Source organism: Rhipicephalus sanguineus, chromosome 2 (genome assembly GCF_013339695.2).
Source record: "Rhipicephalus sanguineus isolate Rsan-2018 chromosome 2, BIME_Rsan_1.4, whole genome shotgun sequence".
Taxonomy (NCBI): Eukaryota; Metazoa; Arthropoda; class Arachnida; order Ixodida; family Ixodidae; genus Rhipicephalus; species Rhipicephalus sanguineus.
In genome coordinates, this window is record NC_051177.1 from 1,570,443 (window position 1) to 1,591,894 (window position 21,452).

Sequence of the window (21,452 nt, forward strand, 5' to 3'; positions counted from 1 at the left end):
GGCATGGTGTAGTGAATAACCAGGTTCAACACAAGTTTGCTTCACCACAGAACACTAGCATAGTTTGGTAGCGCTTGTAGCAGTGTGGCGCTTAACTGCAAGCAGCTTCGAAAAATTGGTCGGTTAACTAAATGAGAGAGCTATCGGCAAGAGTGCATGGATTTGCGATACAGAGTGCCAGATGAGTGACCACTAGTTCCTTTTAGTACTGCTGCCTCTTGATACTGGGTGAGAGCAAAAACACCACATAAGGGTGGCGCAAAATATACTGCTCAGGTCTCAACAAGACAGCAGCCAATAACCACAGCAGTTTGACCACTGGGGCCAGCACATCTCTGTTGGTTACACTGAAACCGTCAATAAAAGTGCTTTATTATACAGTCGAACCCACTTATAACGATCCCACATATAACAGTCTATCGGTTATAACGACCATATTTGGGTGCACTTACGATTTTCCTATGCTAACCATTGAAGCTGCGTCCAGATATAGCGAACATTTTTCAAAGCCTCTTACTTTTACAACGAACACTTCGGACACGGTCGCGGTAAAAACATGGCGCATATGAAGTGAAAAAGGTTAAGACATGCCTTCTAAAGCGTGACAGGGGCGCACGCTCGCGCGTACCCCGCTCCAGTTTACTCGCGATTAAAATACCCAGATCGGCGAGCACTGCACGCAGATTTCGGATGCTGCGAGCGAGGTCACTCACTTTCCAGGCATTTCTTCAGTGATAGAATGGCAGTGAGGGAAAAAAAATAGTAGGCAGCAGCATGAAGCCTTGCGGTCAGCTTTCGCATGGTAACGTTTCCTGACGCCGTCCTCTGCAGCTACAACCACCTGCGATGAACCAAACAATGCCTTGGAACGCAAGAAGGCATAAATGCAAGAAGTGATAACCGCGATAGCTTTTCATCGCAAAAAGGTTCACTGCGTCCCTAAACTCGTCGACGCCACAATGTGCCGCAAAAAGTCGTCTGTCTTTTCGGTAACGGCAGAAACCGGTCGATCGGTGATTACGACTTCCGCGCGATTGCGGCGATGCCTTCGCGTATAAGCATCAGAAAAGAGCGAAGGCGAGGTGGCGGCCGTCGATAAACGTGCCGTTATGCCTTATAGCCGACCACCTTATCACAGCCATCTGTAGATATGTGCTCGGCTGCGCAAGTGGCGTACATCGTACACTGCGGATTGACGGCGGTATACGAGCGCGCCATGCTTAGCCATGCTGCCGTTCGCAAGTTTGCCGCCTCCGCGTCGTGCGAGACCGCTTTAAAGTGCGCGTCGCTTTGTAGAAACGAAAGTAGCTCGCTGTTTTTGAGCGGCGCGAGCACCGAGAAACGTCGATGCACTGACAGCGAGCATTTGACTTGGTGACAACTGAAGTGCGCCGCGCATCGTCGTGCAGGGCCGCGAGAGCATCGCGGAGACGTAGAGTGCGCATTGCTTGGAAAATGCTTGTTTTCGCCGCGTTGAACGAAGAGGCTAGTCGCCGCACCCGTGCACGGTCCGGAGTGAAGCAAGCACGAAGAACGTACAAACGCGCGCATACGGCATGCAGCAAGCGGCCCGGCAGTGACTCCGCGACCCGAGTAGGCGACGCGCTGCACGCAACTACCCAGGGATGATCGGCTCCACGTCGCGGTACCGCACTTCGGTGAAACGGTGTCAGCTCATTGCAGAGGCGGTTAATTCACTCGTAAGTATGCAGCGGGCGTCCCTTCACGACGCAAAAAGGCTTAGCTTGTCACCGAAGGGGTTGATAGCACTTTAATAAAAGTGCACAAAGAAAAAAAAACGGCTTGGCCGCTAAGCACACGCTTTTAAGGGCGAGTCCATATACAACGAACTACTGATATAACGACCACTTTTCGCGACACTTTCGAGTTCGTTATAAACGGGTTTGACTGTATTCAGGTTAGAAATACATAATGCTCCAATAAAAAAGTTGAGTACTTCTTTATATGAAGAAATTGATTATACTCACGTATGGCATATTTAGGTTTATATGGATCGTTCTATTTCAAGAGCTGCTTTTTCAGTCATCTTCAGATGTATTGAAAAATAGGTTGCTGTTATATCTGAATGTGTGAAGTAGCTATTCAAGCAATGTATTTCGTAGTAAACATTTTGTTATGCCATCAGGGTGCTTCGAACTTTCCATGCAAAAGTGAAACTGTGTTGTGTGTAAGAACTTGAGCTAAATTATTGCTGTGTACAAAGCATCTTCTTGTTTAATCTGAAGACACCAGTGTTTCAGAACTGTGATAGTTTTTTAATATTTATATTTGACTTAGTTCATCATGACAAAATTTAGAACACGTGTTATTTCTGACACTTATTAAAATAAAAGACACTTTCCAGAGGATCGTATCCACAATTTGTAGGTTTCTGGCTTGCATCCGCATTCCAGTTGCTTTGTAGTGGCTGCACAAGATGTGCACAGTGGCAGGAGAATGCAGCACGCTGTATGTGCTATGTTGTTACTGCGTTATATTGGATAGCGCAAAATCGAACAGGACTAAGGTGGAACACAGGACAGGCGCTATCCAATTTTGAAGATTATTAACCAACCAGCTATCGGTATTCTTTTGGGTCATGTTACTGCAGTTATTTCCAAGATTCGGCTGGCGGGCTCGCCGTTACGTCATTGTTCTCGGCCCACGGTCAAGTCCACTGCAGGCCTGTTTACCCTTGCGAGCTGATTTTGTTGTGTTCCCGCCACCTTTTTGATTCCAGCTTACTCTCGGCCTTTCTCGACCAGGTTTCTCATCCCTTGGTTCGGCTGCTGCCCACCGGTTGTCTGTCCGACGCATTAATTGGCCAGCCCAGGTCCGTTTTTTTCGCTCGATGTCCACTAGGATGTCTGCCACCCATTCCCTGACCCACTGTGCCGTCCTCCGATCATTTTTCATTCCATTGCCCGCTGCGTGGTCCTCGACTTTTTCTCTACTTGACCTGTTATCCTCCATGCCTCGCATGTTAGAACTGCCAATATGCAGTGATTGTATATCTTTCGCTTCACTGACAGTGGCAGATCTCCTGACATTATTTGGGAGTGCCTGCCAAATCCACTCTGGCCCATTCTTATTCTTTGGTGAACTTCCTTTTTGTGATGAGGCTCTCCTGCTAGTACTTGACCTAGGTATACATATTCTTGTATACAGTACTCCAGTGTATGGTTTTCCAATTGTGAACTCTCTGTCTTTCGCCAGGTTATTCAGCATTATCTCTGTCTTCATCGTATTAATTTTTAGGCCTACTTTCTCACTTTAATTCCTCAGTCATCTCTTGCAGTTCATTGCTATCGTTGCTAAGAGTTGTGGGGATCCGAGGCGCGCCCGAAGCCACTGCGCGGGCATTTCGCCGTTCCGCGATTCCTTTCCCTCTCTCCCGTTCTCCCGCGACGGCAAATGGCGCCATCTTGCGCTACGCGCCGGCTCTCGTGGCGGCGCTGCACGCGGTCTCGGAGCCGCGAGATTCGGCGTGACTGACGCACGTGCACGCCGGGAGGAACTCTCTCTCTCCTCGGACGCTGCTGGGTAAGCACGCATTTCCTTCAGGTCCAACGTCCCCTTTGGGAATCGCTGGGCTGTAGCCTGCCTGGGTGCCTCGGCATCCTTGCAGGCGTGTTTACCTCAATGTTAGCTCCGGTTCGTACGCTAAGCCAAAGAGCGGTGCCTAGTGCTCGCGCGCGGTCGTACCACGCCGAGCCGCACTTGCCGGAGGCCCACGCGTACGGAGATTGCCCTAACTCTCGCGACCAGGCCCAGTGGTCATCGTGAGAGAGCGCAGCATAGCCGCGAGGGACCTTTTTCCCGGGCGGCGTGTCAAAGCTCGCCATTGCCAGCTGAGACGTGCTCATGGCCCCCTTGGTGTATCGTCCGCGTGGGAAGCCCTTTTGCTTCCCCGTGCCCCGGGAGCGGACGTGTACTGTGTGTGTGTTGGGGTGCCGCAGAAGGCAAATAAAGTGTTTGTGTGTGTGTATCTCGAACACTGTGTTCATGCCGCGCGGCGCTCAACGCCTTTGCTAGCTGAGCGCGTGCGGAGCGGTGCGCTAAACGTAAGCAGGCGACGGTAGACGCGGCCCTGTGGCTCGCTAAGCCTGAACCCGCGGTAGTCTTCGGCTCCAGTGAGCATCGAGGCTACCACACTGGCGCCCCACGTTGGGCGCCAGAATGTGGTGTCGTCGTCAAGCACCACCGCGGGTTCGAGCACTGGGAGCTTCATGTAGGCTGCCGCCTCCTCGTTCGTCCCGCGTCCGTGTACCGTTCGAACTGCTGCGCGCGAGAACTCGGCCCATCACCGCGAAGGGACGGCGAGCCATCGCGCGCAGCGAGGGAGACCCTAGGCGTCACTCTCCAAATTAGTGATTTATTACGGGGGATTTTAATACAAGGGAACAATAATTCGTTACAACCAATCGCACGTAAGATAGTTACACAGGACACCAATTAGCTAATACAATTGTTACCAAATGTGGCCGCGAATGGCACACCCACAAAACGAACAAACAAAGAAAGAACCAGGTTTGGAGAGCCGACCTACCCTTCGGCCAGCGCTCCCGCGATCTCGCACCCCAGAGCAGAAGAAAACAGAACAGACATAGCAACACTTAAAAGAAACGTATACAGTGCACGATCGCGAGGCGCTGCCTCGGGACTTCGAGACCGCGGAGGGTAGCGCGCGCCCGCCGAGGCTGGAGCCCCGACAAAAATAAACGACGTAACCGCCGGCCGGTGGCGAAGAACAAAGGATCGCCGCCGGCCGGAGCGGCCAAAACGCGTACGCACCCTTCGAGGTCCCCAAGTGGTCTCTCCTGAACCTGATCGCGCGCCCGCCGCTTCTAGGCGAGCGCGAGCCAGGTCCAAATCCCGCCAAAATTGGGCCAATCGGCCACCGTGTTTAACCTTCGAGGGCGGGGTGGCAGCAAAGTGACGGCAATTTATGACCAGCTGCCACCCGTCCGGTCGAGAGGAGAGGGACACGAGAACTCTCCAAGGGAAGATGGCGTCGAGCCACTGGCGCGGACGCCTGAATTCCCACATCGGGGAGAGCGACGAAGGACGCTTCGCGCCTTCCATCGCGTGGCGCGTTTGGAGAAGCCCGTCTTCGGAGCTGTGTGTGTGTGGCGCGTACGTGCGCTGTGCGTCTGTGCGTGCCCTGGAAGTGTGCGGCGTGGTGACGACACCATAGGAAGCCACCTTCACCCTGTCGCCGTGGACCCTGGAGGTGTTTGGGGGACCCGCTGACGTCAGGCGGACCGCCCAGCTGTGTCCGTGTTTCGGCCGTCGCCGAGAAGCCTTGCTGCCGTTGCCTCACGGCTGCTGCGCGAGGCTAGCTGACATGGCAGCTGCGCCCGGCTCTCTGCCGACGCCGGGACGCCTTGCAGCCAGTTTAGTTTGGCGTCAGGATTACAGCAGACCTCGCTGTCCCAGCGAGGTCGTTGGTCATCCAGCCTGGAATTCGGGACCTCCAAACCACCACCGAAGCGGCATTCGTCGGACTCGCGGGTCTGTAGTCGACAAGAGCGTCGAGCCGAAGGTGAGCCCGTTCCGGGCATGCGGACCTCAAACAGGCCTCTTGCCTCGCACTCTGGCCAGCAACATTACGCGCCGCCTCCCCTCCGCGCCGTGGACGCTCTCCCGTGTGAGCATCACGAACACTCGTCTTAATTTCTTTTACCCCCTTCCGTAGCACCATATTGTAGTATAGTGTATTTCAAGTGTATTGTTATTTTTTTTTTCCTTTTTTATTTGTAGAGTAATTAGCAGAAGTTGTGGACCTGGGCTGAGGTTAGCTGTTGCTCATTGCATAACGCCTTTGCATGCATGGGCGACGACCGGCTGCCTTTGCAGACCGGTATAGGGTAATTTAAGGAGAGGAGGATGGGGGGATCCGAGGCGCGCCCGAAGCCACTGCGCGGGCATTTCGCCGTTCCGCGATTCCTTTCCTCTCTCCCATTCTCCCACGACGGCAAGTGGCGCCATCTTGCGCTACGCGCCGGCTCTCGTGGCGGCGCTGCACGCGGTCTCGGAGCCGCGAGATTCGGCGTGACTGACGCATGTGCACGCCGGGAGGAACTCTCTCTCTCCTCGGACGCCACTGGGTAAGCACGCATTTCCTTCAGGTCCAACGTCCCCTTTGGGAATCGCTGGGCTGTAGCCTGCCTGGGTGCCTCGGCATCCTTGCAGGCGTGTTTACCTCAGTGTTAGCTCCGGTTCGTACGCTAAGCCAAAGAGCGGTGCCTAGTGCTCGCGCGCGGTCGTACCACGCCGAGCCGCACTTGCCGGAGGCCCACGCGTACGGAGATTGCCCTAACTCTCGCGACCAGGCCCAGTGGTCATCGCGAGAGAGCGCAGCATAGCCGCGAGGGACCTTTTTCCCGGGCGGCGTGTCAAAGCTCGCCATTGCCAGCTGAGACATGCTCACGGCCCCCTTGGTGTATCGTCCGTGTGGGAAGCCCTTTTGCTTCCCCGTGCCCCGGGAGCGGACGTGTACTGTGTGTGTGTTGGGGTGCCGCCGAAGGCAAATAAAGTGTTTGTGTGTGTGTATCTCGAACACTGTGTTCATGCCGCGCGGCGCTCAACGCCTTTGCTAGCTGAGCACGTGCGGAGCGGTGCGCTAAACGTAAGCAGGCGACGGTAGACGCGGCTTTGTGGCTCGCTAAGCCTGAACCCGCGGTAGTCTTCGGCTCCGGTGAGCATCGAGGCTACCACAGAGTCACCTGCAGATTGTAGGTCGCTGAGACATTCTCCATTGACCTTGATTCCTGCTTCTTCCAGCAGCCTAGCTGTTCAAATACTTCTTTAAACATGCAGTGAACAGCATCGGGGTTCTCCTTGTCTGGCTCCTTTTTTTTTATCAAGGACAACTAACAGATAAAAAGCCAAGGAAAGTGTAGAGGGTGTTATTTTGTAGTAATCATCGTGTAAATGTGAAGAAAGTAAAGTGGACGAAAAGGTAACTTGCCGCTGGCAGGGACTGAGCCTTCGAATAACGCATCCGATGCTCGTAATTTTTATGATTTTTTTATTGCTTTTTTTTTTGTTGAGAAGTAAGGTAGCTGTGGAGTCTTTGTTGATGTCGAATAAGGTATTGACATAAGTTTTAGGTACTCCTTGTCGACTTGGTGCTTTTGAGACTGCTGCTAAGTAAAGGGGTTTGTTACATACAGCAGCTTTCTCCATTACCTGATCGATGACACGAATGTGAACCATTGTAGCGTAGCCTTTCCTGAACCCGGCTTGTTCTCTAGGTTGATTGAAGTCAAGTGCTTCTCTTATCCTGTTTGAAATTACCTTTCTAAATATTTTGTATTTCACCGAAAGTAAGCTGATGGGCCTATAATTCTTCAAGTCTTTTATGTCTCCCTTCTTGTATAATGTTGGCATTTTTCCGGTTCACTGGAACTGTTGCCATTTTGAGGCACACAGTGTACAGTGCAGCAAGTTTCTACCGAATAAGTTCTTCTCCGTCTTTAACCCTTTGAGGGTTGAATTATTTCGCGAAATCCAGTCCAAAAATGTGTAATTTTTTATTGCTGAAATAAATTCTTCAGATGATTCTATTTAAGAAAAAAAATGTCTAAAATTTTTTCTTGTGACCGTAAAGTGACAAAAAAAATCATTTTTGTTGTTACATACACATGGTTTATTCGTAGTCCGCATCGTCTCGCCACGTATGCTTTTCAGATGTCGCTCCTTGATCGTCATCGGAGTCTGAACTGGTCAGAAAATCCTCGTCTCACAAACTGGAATCCAATGAATCAGATTCTGATTCGGCACTTGGGGAATAGTCCGCATCGGAAGAATCGCTGCTCGACTCACCGGCAGCAGAGCAACCGGCACGCGCTTCCATTGCGTAAGCGAACTGCGTCAGTGAGCGCACGGAAAAAAACTGTATGGTTGTGCGCTTGTCCGGAAAGCAAAACGAGTGAAAAAGCTACAGTAATCCTTCGTCTTATCGCCAACAAGACGTAGTTAGTTTTTCCGAGACACCGAAACTGGAAACGCAATCACGGCGGCGGCGTTTGTGTAATTTAGCGCCGCACGGAAACAGATGTAATTGCGCCCCGGGGAGCAATAAACGAGAGAGTAACATGCGGTCACCCTTTCAGAGATTAAAAGCCAAACAGCCATCAGCTTTGTGGGCACAAGAAGCGAAAACCACCCAAAGGACGAAACCGAAACCAGCCGGACCGCGTGTGTGCGTTCTGATGCGCAACTGAAAGCCGCCGCGCCACTTTAAAAAAAAAAAAGAAAAAAAAAGATGGAGAGACATCGGCGCATTAAAATAATTTCACCTAATACCGAAGCGTGGCAGCACATTCGAAGTAAAAGGAATGATCGGAGAAGGTGCATGTTTGAAACCAACCGTGCCGTGGGCGCGTTCAGTTGCGCAAGCGATAGCCGGCACACCGTTTTGTGAAACATAAAAAAAAGCAAGCACGGAGAGACATCGGTGCATGAAAAAAATTCCACGTATTCCCGATGCGTGGCAGCACAGGCCAAGCAAGAGAAATGATTGAAGAAGGCGCACGTTTTAAAAATAAACAACCTTTTGGAAGCTTCTGCCATACATGTACGGCGAAGGGGTTAATCAGATCGGCTGTTATTCTGCCATCGCCAGCCACCTTTCCACATGGCATATCACACATACCTCGTCGTGAGTTACACATGGAACTTCCTTATAGTGCTCGAGGGTGGATGGCTTGTTTTCAAACTATACAGCTCAGCGTAGAATTCCTGCGCCACACGAACTATGTCATTGAAATCGTTGATATTTCCCTGCTCATGCTTTAGAGTGCGCATTTTATTTTTTCCTAAAGAGAGTCTTCTGTCCTAATGCTGCTGCCTCTATCGCGTTGACATTGTAGTTGCTCATACCACTGACATTTTTATTGTTGATCAGCTTTGTTAGCTCAGTGAACTCTATTTGAGATATCGAGTTAGTCTCCTTCGTGTGTTCCTGTTTCTTTATTGAGTCTTTCGTGGATTGGGAGAGCTTGCCCTGCCGTGGCGTTTTACCTCCAACTTGGATAGCTGCTTCGGAGATCAGTCTTGTTTCGTTCCTTTCCTCAATATTGGTGTTATCCTCTTGTGCAAAAGCTGGGTATACCTCTTGTTATCCTCTTGTGTGAAGCTGCGTAAACCGATGCAACAGTCGGTGTACGTAAGGCACGACAGCACATTTCTTGGACTCATCACCTGACTCGACGGTTTTCTACTGGGTGGGATTTACACTTTTTGATAAGTCTCTCAGACGCTCACACAAGCACATCCGTAGTGTACCCAGCATTTTTTAGCTGAAAAACCTGCTGCTGAAGACTATCATGGCATTTTGTTGTATTTCTTGAGAAGGCATTCTCAAAATTTTACGCCTTCGCTATTGAAGTCTAACCGTGTGAAGAAGGAAGCTGTCTCTCTCTTCAATGAGTTTGGCCTTGAGCCGGTTGAAAAGGCATGCATGCACACTCTTCAGGTTTTCTTTGCTGCAATGTGTCCGAACGAGCTACTTGCTGAAGCATCTCTCTACTCTGCATCTCAAGGACCCTTTCAGAGTGTCTAATTCGTGTGATGTGTTTTTGCCTAATGATAACCCCGGTCCTTGTGAAGCTTTTAGTCTGGATGCACAAGACTCATTTTATTCTCTCCCACATGACAAGTGGATGAAATCTGTAAAATGTTGCATCACCGAAAATAACAATCAACTTGCATTTGTTAACAGCAGCCTGGTTTCTCTTGAGGCTTTTCTAGAGCTATTGAGCATCTACCTCAAGGCGACCTTTGCAACGTGGGAAGGCAGCACACAAGTCCGGTGTGTGTACCGGCTCTAGGGTGGCACCCGTTTTAAGCGATATTTTAGGGGCGAAGCTCCTTATAGCGGCACCCGTTCGTCCCTCGTAGCGTAGTATGTAACAGTCTTACGCTTTGACCTGCAAGGTGGTGCAGGTGGGAGATTTTTCCTGTGCGTTGTTGAACAATAAAAAATTCGCAGCGTTAGCTAAAAGCCGACTTCTTCTGTCTCTCATTCCCATTAGCAGCCATTCTTTACCTCCAAGGTAGTGCCTGGTGAGATTTCTCCTGTGCGTGATTAAACAATAAAAATTTTGTTCAAAACGCCGTTGATTGATGAAATAAACCAACAAAAGACGCCAGATGTTTTGTAAAAGCAAAACGAAAGAACGCCAGATGTTTCTAAAGCAAAACGAAAAGACGCCAGCTGCTTAACGAAAGACGCCAGATGTTTTCTAAGCAATGGTTTTCTAAACAATGAAAATTCACAGCGTACATATGTAAAATTAAAGTGCGCTGCAAGTCGTCATAACTCATCGAACCTTTAGTATAAACGCGCCCGATCTCACGTCGGTGATGATGTACTGGGCAGAATTCACGGAAGATTCACGGTTTACCGATGAACCTCCGCAGCTTCGCCCACTCATCATCATTCACTCCGTGGATATGCTGTGATTTTTTCTTAGTCATGCTGATCGGCTTGTAGACTGTCAAGTATGTGATCTGGTGGTAAGAATCTTTCGCTACGTCGACGATTTCCTGATTTTTTCCGAAAAAATTGTGCCCCTTTTCACCAAATAATCTCATGCAGATATTTAAGGAAAAGGCATTTGGGCTTAATTTCACCTGTAAATTACCGGAAAATAATTGCTTGCAGTTTTTGGACCTGCATTTGTTTCTGCAACATGACCACGTTTGCTAGTGTTTCTCTTCATGTTTCAAAAAATCGCTGCTTAGCTAGCAATATAAGAATGCCCTTCCTATGAACTCTTTACAGCCCTGCATACACAGATGCCATGATAGCCTTCAACAGCCGGTTGTTCGGCTGGGTACCCTGCGCATGTGCTCGTGTCAATGTCTGAGAGACAAGTGTAAATCGCATACAAGTGAAACCGTGGTGCCAGGAGATGAGTCCAAGAAATATGCTGTCATGCCTTACGTACACCGACTGTCACATCGGTTTAACAAAATAGATAAATATATCGACATTTTCTTTTCTTCCAACCTAAAAGCAGGTAAAGCTTGTGCTGCGATTGGGGAGAAGGTTCGAGGAACGGCGAGTGTGGGTTGCTTGGTGAAGCATTGCAATCCCGCTGTTTCCTGCTCCGTTTGTGCTGTTTATAGGATTCCCTCTCCTGCGGAAAGGTGTACCGTCGCCGACCGTTTATTTGGACGCTGAAAATTTGGACATGCTCGTTTATTCGGACACCTTCGCAGCACCGCCACTCGTCCCATTGAAGTAATGTAAACTCGCGACGAAAAATTCGGACGCCCCACAGTGTGCCGTTCGATTTTTCGGACTCCGGCTGGCTGATCGAGTGAGACGTTGAACGCCACGACAAGCTGTCAACAATGTTTACAATATTTTTCCTAGGTTGCCAGCACTGAAATGCTGCACTGGCGATAGCTGGAGATCGTGCCAGTGTCAAAATCCACGCTGAAATTGCCGATCTCGAAGGCTCTGTTTGTCAGCGACGCGTAACGGTTTGGCTTTAGCCAATCAAGTATGCATTTAATGACTATTGCGGCCAAACAGCAGGCCAAGCCAAGCCGAGATCGGAATCGGCTCGGTGCGGTATTTCAGGTGAATGACAGCGCATACGAGAACGACGCGGATCCTAAAGGCCTGACCACACGTACACGTTGCAGCGTGTCAGCGCATGACCTTTTGACGCGGCGCCGCACCCTCTCTCTATGGGGTGAAAGGGCACGCGGCTACGCGAAGCTGCGAGCCCTCTCTCTCCATAGGGAGAGGGCGAGGTGCCACGTCAAAAGGTCACGTGCTGACACGCTGCAACGCATACGTGTGGTCAGGCCTTAACTCGTACAAAGAGAGTACGCCAACACAAGCGCTGCAACATCAACTAGCTCAACGTAGTTCCCTTTTGGTGTTTGAGGGTTTGCGTTGTCAGATGTTTCTGTGGCTAGGCCTGATCTGCGTCTCGAGTTTTGTGTCTCGCTCCTTTGTTTGTTGCGTGGCGTGCAAGGCTTGATCTGCTGAAATTGCTCCGACGCCACCCGTTCCATGTGCGCCATCGGAACTAAAGAAACGCGGCAACAACAAGGCCCTGACGATGGCGAAAAATGCAGCGATTATTCGCCAGGTGGAAGGCGGCCGACCTCAATCCGAAGTTGCTTGGAAGTTTTCGCCGAGTTGCCCAATGAGATCATCCGTCAGCTACTCAAACCAGCGCATGTGGACAGTGACTGCCATGATGACACACCTCCCACACCACAGCCATCAAATGCAGATTTAGCATAGGCCGTTGCAGTGCTATTGCCGACCCACGGGAGTGGCCAAACATTGGCTGAAATACAGGCCGACTAGGTCGCGCGTAAGCGTGCATGTGTACAGATGCGTGCTGACAAGTTTTTCCGGCCGCTGGGTCAATGCTGGTAAATCTTTTTTTTTTGGACTCCCGATTATTCGGACTTTTCGGTGGTTCCCGCGAAGTCTGAATAAAGAATCGGCTACTGTACATTGGCTAGTCCAGTAAATGCATCACCGAAAGGCTTCGCCAGTGCAATAATACCTTAAAGGGAACACAGATGTCACTTCTGTCAGCCCATTGCAGATCATGCGGGTGTAAACTTTTTTTCGATAACACAGTCATTATGCGGAAGCACAAAGACAAAAAGGCTCATGAACTTGCAGAAGCGTTCTTTATCAAAATGAAAGGTGATGATTGCATATCTGAACCGCCTGTTTGTCTGCTAGATTGCAAGGTACACACGCTTAACCATTTCTTTGACATCTCCTAAAATTTCTGTGCATACATTGTGTTGGTTTTCATTGTGTTCGTTTTTTCCTTCAATACACTTCAGTTCTTAGACAGCGCTCGTACTGTGTCCTTCTCATCTTGTGCTCCGTCCTGTTCGCGCTGATTTTTACAAACATGCATCGCTTACAACTTGCCCACCTCTCTACCTGACTGTTATATAGTAGAGTGTATGCTTCCCCGGCTCTTCTAACCTCACTAAGGCCAATATTATCCCAGTTAACATATTCTAACTGCTCGAGTAACTCCGCTAGTCTAGCTTCGCTTGGTAATTAAGGTCCTTGTGTTAAACATTCCTATGCTCCATCTCAGAAGTTCCCTTCAGCACTGTGAAGGCTACAGGGCCCCTTAGCCAATAGGAATGGCAATTAGCCCCTCCACATGTATTCATCTGCGTCGCGTCGTCTGCTCAGCGTCTCCTTGGCGTCTGCTCGCATACGTAGGGCGAGTAAAGCAAACAGGCGGCATCGCCAAAAAAAATGACTGCACACATCGCAGCTGGTGCCCACCGCATCAAATTTATCAAGTCATCATCGTGCGCTATATGATGCGCAAGTTACAAACTGATGCTTGTATTTGCTTTATATTAATGTGCTGATGCTTCAACAGCAATGTATTCGTAACTACACTGAAACCTCGATATAACGAACGCGGATATAACGAAATATCGGTTATAACAAAGTAAATGAAAAATAGAGTCTTGCTATACATAGTGTTAGTAATATACATTTATAACGAATTTTCGGATATAACAAAGATATTTCCGCGTAAGATGTAACTTCGTTATAATGAGGTTTGAGTGTATATTGCGCTCATTCCAAGAACCATTATCAAATTGTCGGCTCGTTAGGCTTACCAGACGTGGCTAAATAAATAGCTGATCTTGCAATTAACGACAAAATGTACCTGATGCTTTGTGCTCAGCGTGAGATGGCACAAGGCAATGGCTAATTTCGCCGTTTGTTTGTTGCCACCAGCGCAGTAGGTGAATAGCAAGCCCAAGTTCGGATCGATGCGGGCAGTCGCGGCTGCACGGGCACTGACATGTTGATTTATAAGTTAGCAGCAGTTACTGATACAGCAATTAAAGGCACACGGAATCCATGCAAAGAAGAATAAACACATCGATGTGACGTAACACGTGCCAAACAAGCGCAAATGTCTCAACCCTGCCAACTGTAAGGTAATTATATTTGGAACTATGTTTTGCTGCACAAGCGTGTGGCTTGCTTACACCCCGTAGCCTTGGTGGGTAATGTTGAGATGGAGTATAGGTTCAGTTTCCAGTAGCGCCCTGTTTGAATCCCGAGATTATTAGTACCCTCCGCTGCTTTACAAGTCGGATCGTCGGCATAAGCGGGTGTTCGGCAGCTGCTGGAGTCTGAGGGCCAGTGTGTAGTTGAGAGATTCACATGGGAGTTGTTGGCCAGATATCACACCAGGGAGGCCAATTGCTGTTCTGGATTGAGTCTTAATGAGATAACGTGTACCATTGAGGTGCCTCGACGGTGACCAAGGACAAGGGCAGCGTTAACAATCCTCACTTTGATGGTCCAAAAAACAAAGGTGGGCTGGCAATTCGCACTCGTGATGCTGTGTTGACTTCAGCATGCTTTGGATGGGATTTACGGTGTGAGACGATTGTGACCTCAAAATGTTTATGATGCCAAGGTTTTGCCGATTCCAAATGGTAGGACCCTTGTACCAGCATTTCAAATCTGCCCACAAGGTTGACGCTCCTCTTCTCTGAAATTATCGGCTGCTATCACTTGGCTCTTGTGGCATGGATTTGAGTCGAGTGAGTTTGAACCGAGTACCAAAATGAACACAAAAGATTCCTAACACCAGAAGGATAGACGGCCTCAGCTTTAACACTGTCGTACCGCACTTTGTGGGGTTTCAGGATAGTAAGTACTACAGTCGAAACCCGTGATAAAGAAATCCCGAGGGAACGAAATTCTCACCGCAACGAAATATTTTCGGCACCGGCGAACGCCCATAGGAGTCGATGCATTTCGTAACTCGCGACTACGAAAGATGTTCATACCGCAGTCCCTCATTAACGAAATTTTTGAAACACGAGTGCGCAAAATAATCTATTCTGGCAACATAAACTACATTCGAAAACTGCTGAAATGCATTCATGCTACACTTAAACTGTGCAAAACTATCGTTACAGCGCACTTGAGAAGCAGCCGCCATCATTGTTTACAAAAAAACATAAAGCTGGCGACAATGATGATGATGATGGCTTGCCGAAACACCTGCTCCTTGGCGCGAACTACGTAGCCAAATCCACAGTCCTCATGGAGTTTCGTTCGTTGGCTTGGCTCTGTGCTTGGCTTTGTCGACTTTGCGCGTACTTGGTCGCGTGTGTGGAGCCATTTGTGGAGCGTTTGCTTGGTCGCTTGGTGCAACGTGAACTGTGTGTTGCGATGCTTCGTCCGATTTCGCTGCCTGCGAAGTTGCCGCCTACAACAAAAAAGCGGAAGTTCATCACGCTGGAAGATAAGGCTGCAATCATCAGTGAGGTGGAAAAGGGCAGGAAAAAAATGGACATCGCCGAAGAATTCGGCATTGCGTGCAGCTCGCTGTCCACGATTCTGCTATGATCCACGCTGATCCAGCGGAGCCGGTAGAAGGTTCGCCTCTAGGCGCACTTGATGACGGTACTGGTGACAGCGCAATGCCGCCGTCACTGACCAGCGCATGGGGTGAACTTTGTGCGGTGGCAAGCGTGATTCCCGATCAAGAGGCATGGAATTGCTGCATGGTAAGGCTCGCCAAAGCAAACTTACTGACTTTTGGAAGTAAAATGTGTTTTTTGTAAATTCCATGTCTTTTCTGCCGCATTCTCGCTCTAACGAAATTCCCGCAAGAGCGAAATTTTGTGCTTTCCCCGCCGATTTCGTTATTGCGGGTTTCAACTGTACTCGGGTAAAAGGAACATAACGAGGTTGTCTGTTGGTGGCCAGAAATACATACTAATAGTTACGGCTAGGCAAATGAGCTGTGGCAGAAATCTAAAAGGAGGTGAAACATATTTATTTCTAGAACTGACATACAGAGAAAGACGAAATAATGAGATATTAATTGAAAGGGCAAATGATGATTAGTTGTGCTCACCTCTTCGTGGCAGCCTCAGGCGCGGCTTGAGCACTGTAGACTTGAGTGAGGTCCTCCCATGCTGTTTCATATGCAATGTTTGTCTAAACAGGGTGCGTAAATGTCTGAGACACCATGCCCACTGCCAGCGCCACTACTTGAGCTGCTATGTAGAATGGGGTGCTACTTCCTCTGAATTCTCGTGCCCTGAGTTTTTGGTAGTGGTTGTGTGGCGGCGGTATTTAACAAATGTATTCTTTGCATTGCGACGTCCATTTGTTCCGAGAGCAGCACTTTGAGACTCGAAAGGTGCGCATGCAATGCCTCACAACTACGTGTCTCGTCATAGCACTTGTACAATTGTTGCTGTTGGCGGTGGCTGTGTGTAACAGTAAATAAATGCCCTCAGTGCAAAGACTTACTGGCTTGAACCCTGGGACATAGCTCTAGCTGTTAGGGCTGTTGCTAAAGTGACAGCCATCTGGAGAAGAGTCAGGTCTACAGGCACAGATTTTAGCCAAATAACTCCTATACACTAGAATCTCATTGACGCAAATCTCACGGGTTCACGAAAAATATTTGTCAAAAGACAGGGCGTGCAAACACGGACACAAGAAAGAAGTCAGGACCCCACAAACGCCGACAAACAACTGAATGGATGCACAATGGCGGAAAGAAAGAAGGCACGAAAACTTATCTGCGCATGCCCATGCAATAGGCGAATCTATCAATCCGGCACGCGTGGGGGCCTACGCGAAAGATAACTGTTAAGGCATTTGATTTCATCTTTATGCAAGTTAATCGACGGTTGGCTCACGCATGCGCTACCACTATTCTCGATATGCCATGCCTCAATCATCAGATGCGTTTCTTCATTCCTATGACGGTACAAAACTGCACATTCGTCGAATTTTGGTGTGCACTTTGGTGTCACTCATTTTGTGCTCACGTGACTTTGTGAGGGCTGACTTAAGGCAAGGCATGGAGATGCCGTTTTTTACAACCTTCGAGTGCTTCGACGAAAAAATTTAATAGCGGTTTTAAAGATCTAGGAGCATACTGCCAGCACACATGGTTCTTCTGAAACGTTAAGGAAATGTCTAGAAATTGTATACCATTATTCTGAGGCAACTCTAGTAAAGTTCAGCCCTCCTCCATTGAATTCAAATTTTTCGCTCACTGAGGTTACCACGTTTTCAAAGCCGTCACCACTACAAAAAATCAAGTAATCGTCCACATAAGGAAAAACCTTAATGACAGAATTACCTAAGGCACCTTCCAAAAGTTTGTCAATCTTGCTAAGGTATAAATCACTAAGAACCGGATCAACCTTAGAACCAATACATATCCCAGATTTCTGCACATAAACGCCTTCCTTCCAACCTACCAGCGTCGACTTATTTATTTATTTATTTACAATACTGTAAGCCCTCATGGGCTGTCACAGGGGTGTCACAGGCTGTCACGGGCTGTCACAGTTCACGGTCGAGTGTGAAAGCGACCGCACCCTCCCCTTTCTCGACGTCCAGGTGGCAAGAAGAGGCAGCGACTTGGAGTTCTCCGTTTACAGGAAGGCGACGCACACCGGCCGATACCTTCAATACGATTCGTCCCGTCCCTCCACCCACAAGGCCTCCGTTGTGTCCACATTACTTCAGAGAGCCAAAAAGATATGTTCCACTGACACGGAACGCCGGAAATAAGAGGCCCGCGTAATTGCGGACCTCAGAAAAAACGGTTATCCCAGAAATTTCATTCAATCCGTCGCCCGCCGCGCAGAGCAAAAGAGGTTACGCGACTCCCAGCCAGCATTGACGAACAGCTCTCCAAAACGCGTGTCGGTCCCATACGTCCAGGGAGCCAGCGAGGCGTTGGCCCGGATTTTTAGAAAAGAAGGCGTGCACATCGCGCACGTGCCTTCATGCACGCTGGGCCGCTTCCTTCCCCGCCCGAAAGACCGACCAACAAAGGACAGGGCGCCCGGCGTCGTTTACAAAATACCGTGCGCCGACTGCCGCTCGTCATACATCGGCGAGACCAAAAACTTCCCCGAACGAATTAGGCAACACGTCAACGACGTCCGTAAACTCAACAAAGAACGCAGCGCCGTCGCCGAGCACGCGGAGACGTTTGACCACAGAATAGACTTCAACGGAACCGCCATCCTCGAAAGTGAAACCAAGTGGAGGAGGAGGTTACTACTGGAGTCGTGGCACATACAGAGGACCACTCAAAATATCAACCGTTCCCTCGGAACTCTCCCCCCGGTGTATGCGCATGGGCTACGCTCCGCGGTAATGCGTGGGATCGTTAACCGCCGCGAGAGTGCCTTAAAGAGGCCGCTGCCAAGCCGCCGCAGTCCCCCCTGAGGAAGGAACCGAGCTGGTTCCGAAACGTCGGGTTTTTACGTGTTTTCGTAACTTTGGTTGGAGAATAAATATCAGTTATCTCAAAATTTGAATTAAATAGAGGAGGGCTGAACCTAACTAGTGTTGCCTCAGAATAATGGTATACAATTTCTAGACATTTCCTCAACGTTTCAGAAGAACCACGTGTGCTGGCAGTATGCTCTTAGATCTTCAAAACCGCTATTAAATTTTTCGTCGAAGCACTCGAAGGTGGTAAAAAACGGCATCTCCATGTCTTTCCTTAAGTCAGCCCTCACCAAGTCATGTGAGCACAAAATGAGTGATAGCTTTAACGCACAGCTTGCGTGTCTTTTAGATGTAGGTTGTCCCCGTGATGCAGTGGCCACGGTCGCTGAGCGTTTAAAGAAATCCATTATGTTAAGTCCGAGCATGGTTGCAGAAAGCGATAGGAAGAAACGTGTCATAGGTATACCGTACATTCATTGCGTATCTCGCAGGCTAAAGAAAGTAGGAAGCAGATACGGCATTAATGTTGAATAAAAATGTAATGACGTTTCGGCACCCAGAACGGGAGCCTTGTTCACAATGAGAGCGAAAGGTGGAAGCTAAGCGTTGAAATAGTCGACAGCACGTGACCTAAACATCTGTTGAGCGTGTTGTTTCTTGTTTGTATCGTCAAAGATTCCAGATACAATCTCGAAGTCCTTCTCGGTAGCGACGACACGTGCTCTGCCCCAGTTTATCTCATGATTTGAGGCTTGCGCATGCTCGGCGAGGGCGTTTGATGACACCTTCTCGTTTTTCACATCATTACTGTGCTGTTTTAGCCGTCTCTCGAAGTTCCCGGATTCACCTATGTACACACTATCGCAGTTCGCGCACGGGACCTTGTACACAACACCAGGAAAGCACTCTTTTCGTAATTTAATTGTCTTTCACATTCACGAGAGTGTGTTTCAGCTTGTGCGTGGGTACATTACCTACGTGTACATCATACTTGCGCAGAACACGGGCCAAAGCTCACTCACGCCAGGCACGTAGGATGTACTGCACCGTTTCGAGCATTGTGACGGGGCTGTGGAAGGGCATTCCAACTTGCGTTTGACGGACAACACGAAGGAATCCGGGTAACCACTTCTCGATAGGTCATGGCGCACACATTCCATGTTAAAGAATAGATCAACAGACTTGCTGCAAATCTTGCTGGCACGCTGCACTAAAGATAACACGACGGACCTCTTGTGTGCAGCACGGTGTACCGAATTAAAATGTAAATAACGGCCGGTGTGCATGCTCTTTCTAAAGACAGCAAAAGAGAGTCTAACACTGTCGCGTTTCACCAGAACATCGAGAAAGGGCGATTCTCCATTATTTTCTTCTTCAATGGTAAACTGAAGGGACTTTTCAAAGAAATTCAGGCAGTGCACAAACGGATCCAAATCTTCTTTCTTGATAACACAAAAGCAGTCATCGACGTAGCGTTAATGTTGTTTTCACGGCTGCCAGTAAGCTAGGTAAGATATGTGCCTCTGTGCAGAGGAAGAATGAGCGAGTAAAAGACAAGAAGTGAACCGATATTTGTTTCGTAAAACACACAAACAAATCACTGATTGCCATACAAGTGTGGTGTATAAGGTTCCTTTCAGCTGCGGCCGCTTCTACGTAGGACAGACGGGCCGCTGCATTAACCAGAGATTATTAGAACATAAATGATCGCTAACCGGAGGCTCGTCTTCTAATCTATCGTTACATTGTCGAGATTGTAAGTGCACGCCAAAATTTGATGAATGCGCAGTGTTGTACCAGCATAGGAATGAAGAAATGCGTCTGATGATTGAGGCATGGCATATCGAGAATAGTGGTAGCGCATGCGTGAGCCAACCGTCAACTAACTTGCATAAAGATGAAATCAAATGCCTTAACAGTTATCTTTCGCGTAGGCCCCCACGCGTGCCGGATTGATAGATTCGCCTATTGCATGGGCATGCGCAGATAAGTTTTCGTGCCTTCTTTCTTTTCCGTCGTTGTGCATCCATTCAGTTGTTAGTCAGCGTTTGTGGTGTCCTGACTTCTTTCTTGTGTCTGTGTTTACACGCCCTGTATTTTTAGAATGAATACTTACCAACTAGCTTAGCTCTCTGTTGTTCTAAAAATATTTGTGTCAGCCGAATTTTGCATCTCCGAAAAACATGGAAAACCAGGATGCCAATTAGTATGTTGTTAGTATGACCTTTGTTATAAGAAGGTTCGATGGCTCGATGACGCTGAGGTTTCTAAATGATACCGGAAGTTCATTTTACATTATTTACAACTGGGATGGGAGCTAAGGATCTATCGTCCTTCGTTGTTCGAAATGTCTCCCGGTCTCTCGTCTCTCTTCGGCCGCCGAGTTCCCCCGCACCGGTTACTCTTTCTCTCGTTCTTGTTGGCCGCACCGTCCGGTTATACACTAAGTCCCAACCACCCAACCTTTCCCGTAGGCAGGCAAGTGTCAGCCAGAGACCCCACGACGGTTCGGGTGAAAAGGAAGACCTTTAACATGGTATGCCTAGTGTGTGACAAAAGAAAACTGGCATGTGTTTTTATTTGTTGCTTTTCAGGGCCGCAGTCTTGTAATAGACAACTCTGAATGATCGCCAATAGCTTTTATGCTGAGCTAGCGCTGAGAGGGAAAGTACAGGAATTCAGGGTCTCGCTTCAGAACAGATACTTGGCTCTAACCGAGGAAACTGACCTTAGCATTGACACAATGAATGATGATCTGACGAGTATCATTACGAAGTGCACACTAGATGTCGGAGGTACAGTCATTAGATAGGACACTGGCAAGCTCTCTCAAGAGACGAAAAACCTCATTAAAGAAAGTCAAAGCATGGAAGCGGCTTCCAGGGGTGGAAGTGCTGCGCCATTTGCGCCACACTGCGCCAATCCGCTTCTGCTGCACCATCCTGCTCCAAAACGCATTATTGCGCCGAAACTGCTCCCAAGCGGTCTTTGGTGCACGGCCTCCGCGATGGTCTCCAGTGCGCTTCCGGAACCGATCACCGAGGCTACGTTTGGTGCCATTGTATGCCGCTGTCATTCGTGTCATGGCGCGCCTATGCGAGCTTATATCATCACATCACTTGGCGCGCTCTCGTGACGTTGTCGAAGGCACAAAAATGCTAGCGAGCCTGCACAG

At 48.9% G+C, this 21,452-nt stretch overlaps 1 protein-coding gene across 2 annotated transcripts in view; it reads left to right on the forward strand.

The window, feature by feature from the left end:
- LOC119382338 (transmembrane protein KIAA1109 homolog) overlaps positions 1 to 21,452 on the forward strand; it is a 961,129-nt gene that overhangs the window by 583,586 nt on the left and 356,091 nt on the right. The gene's annotated exons all lie outside the window — the stretch shown is intronic.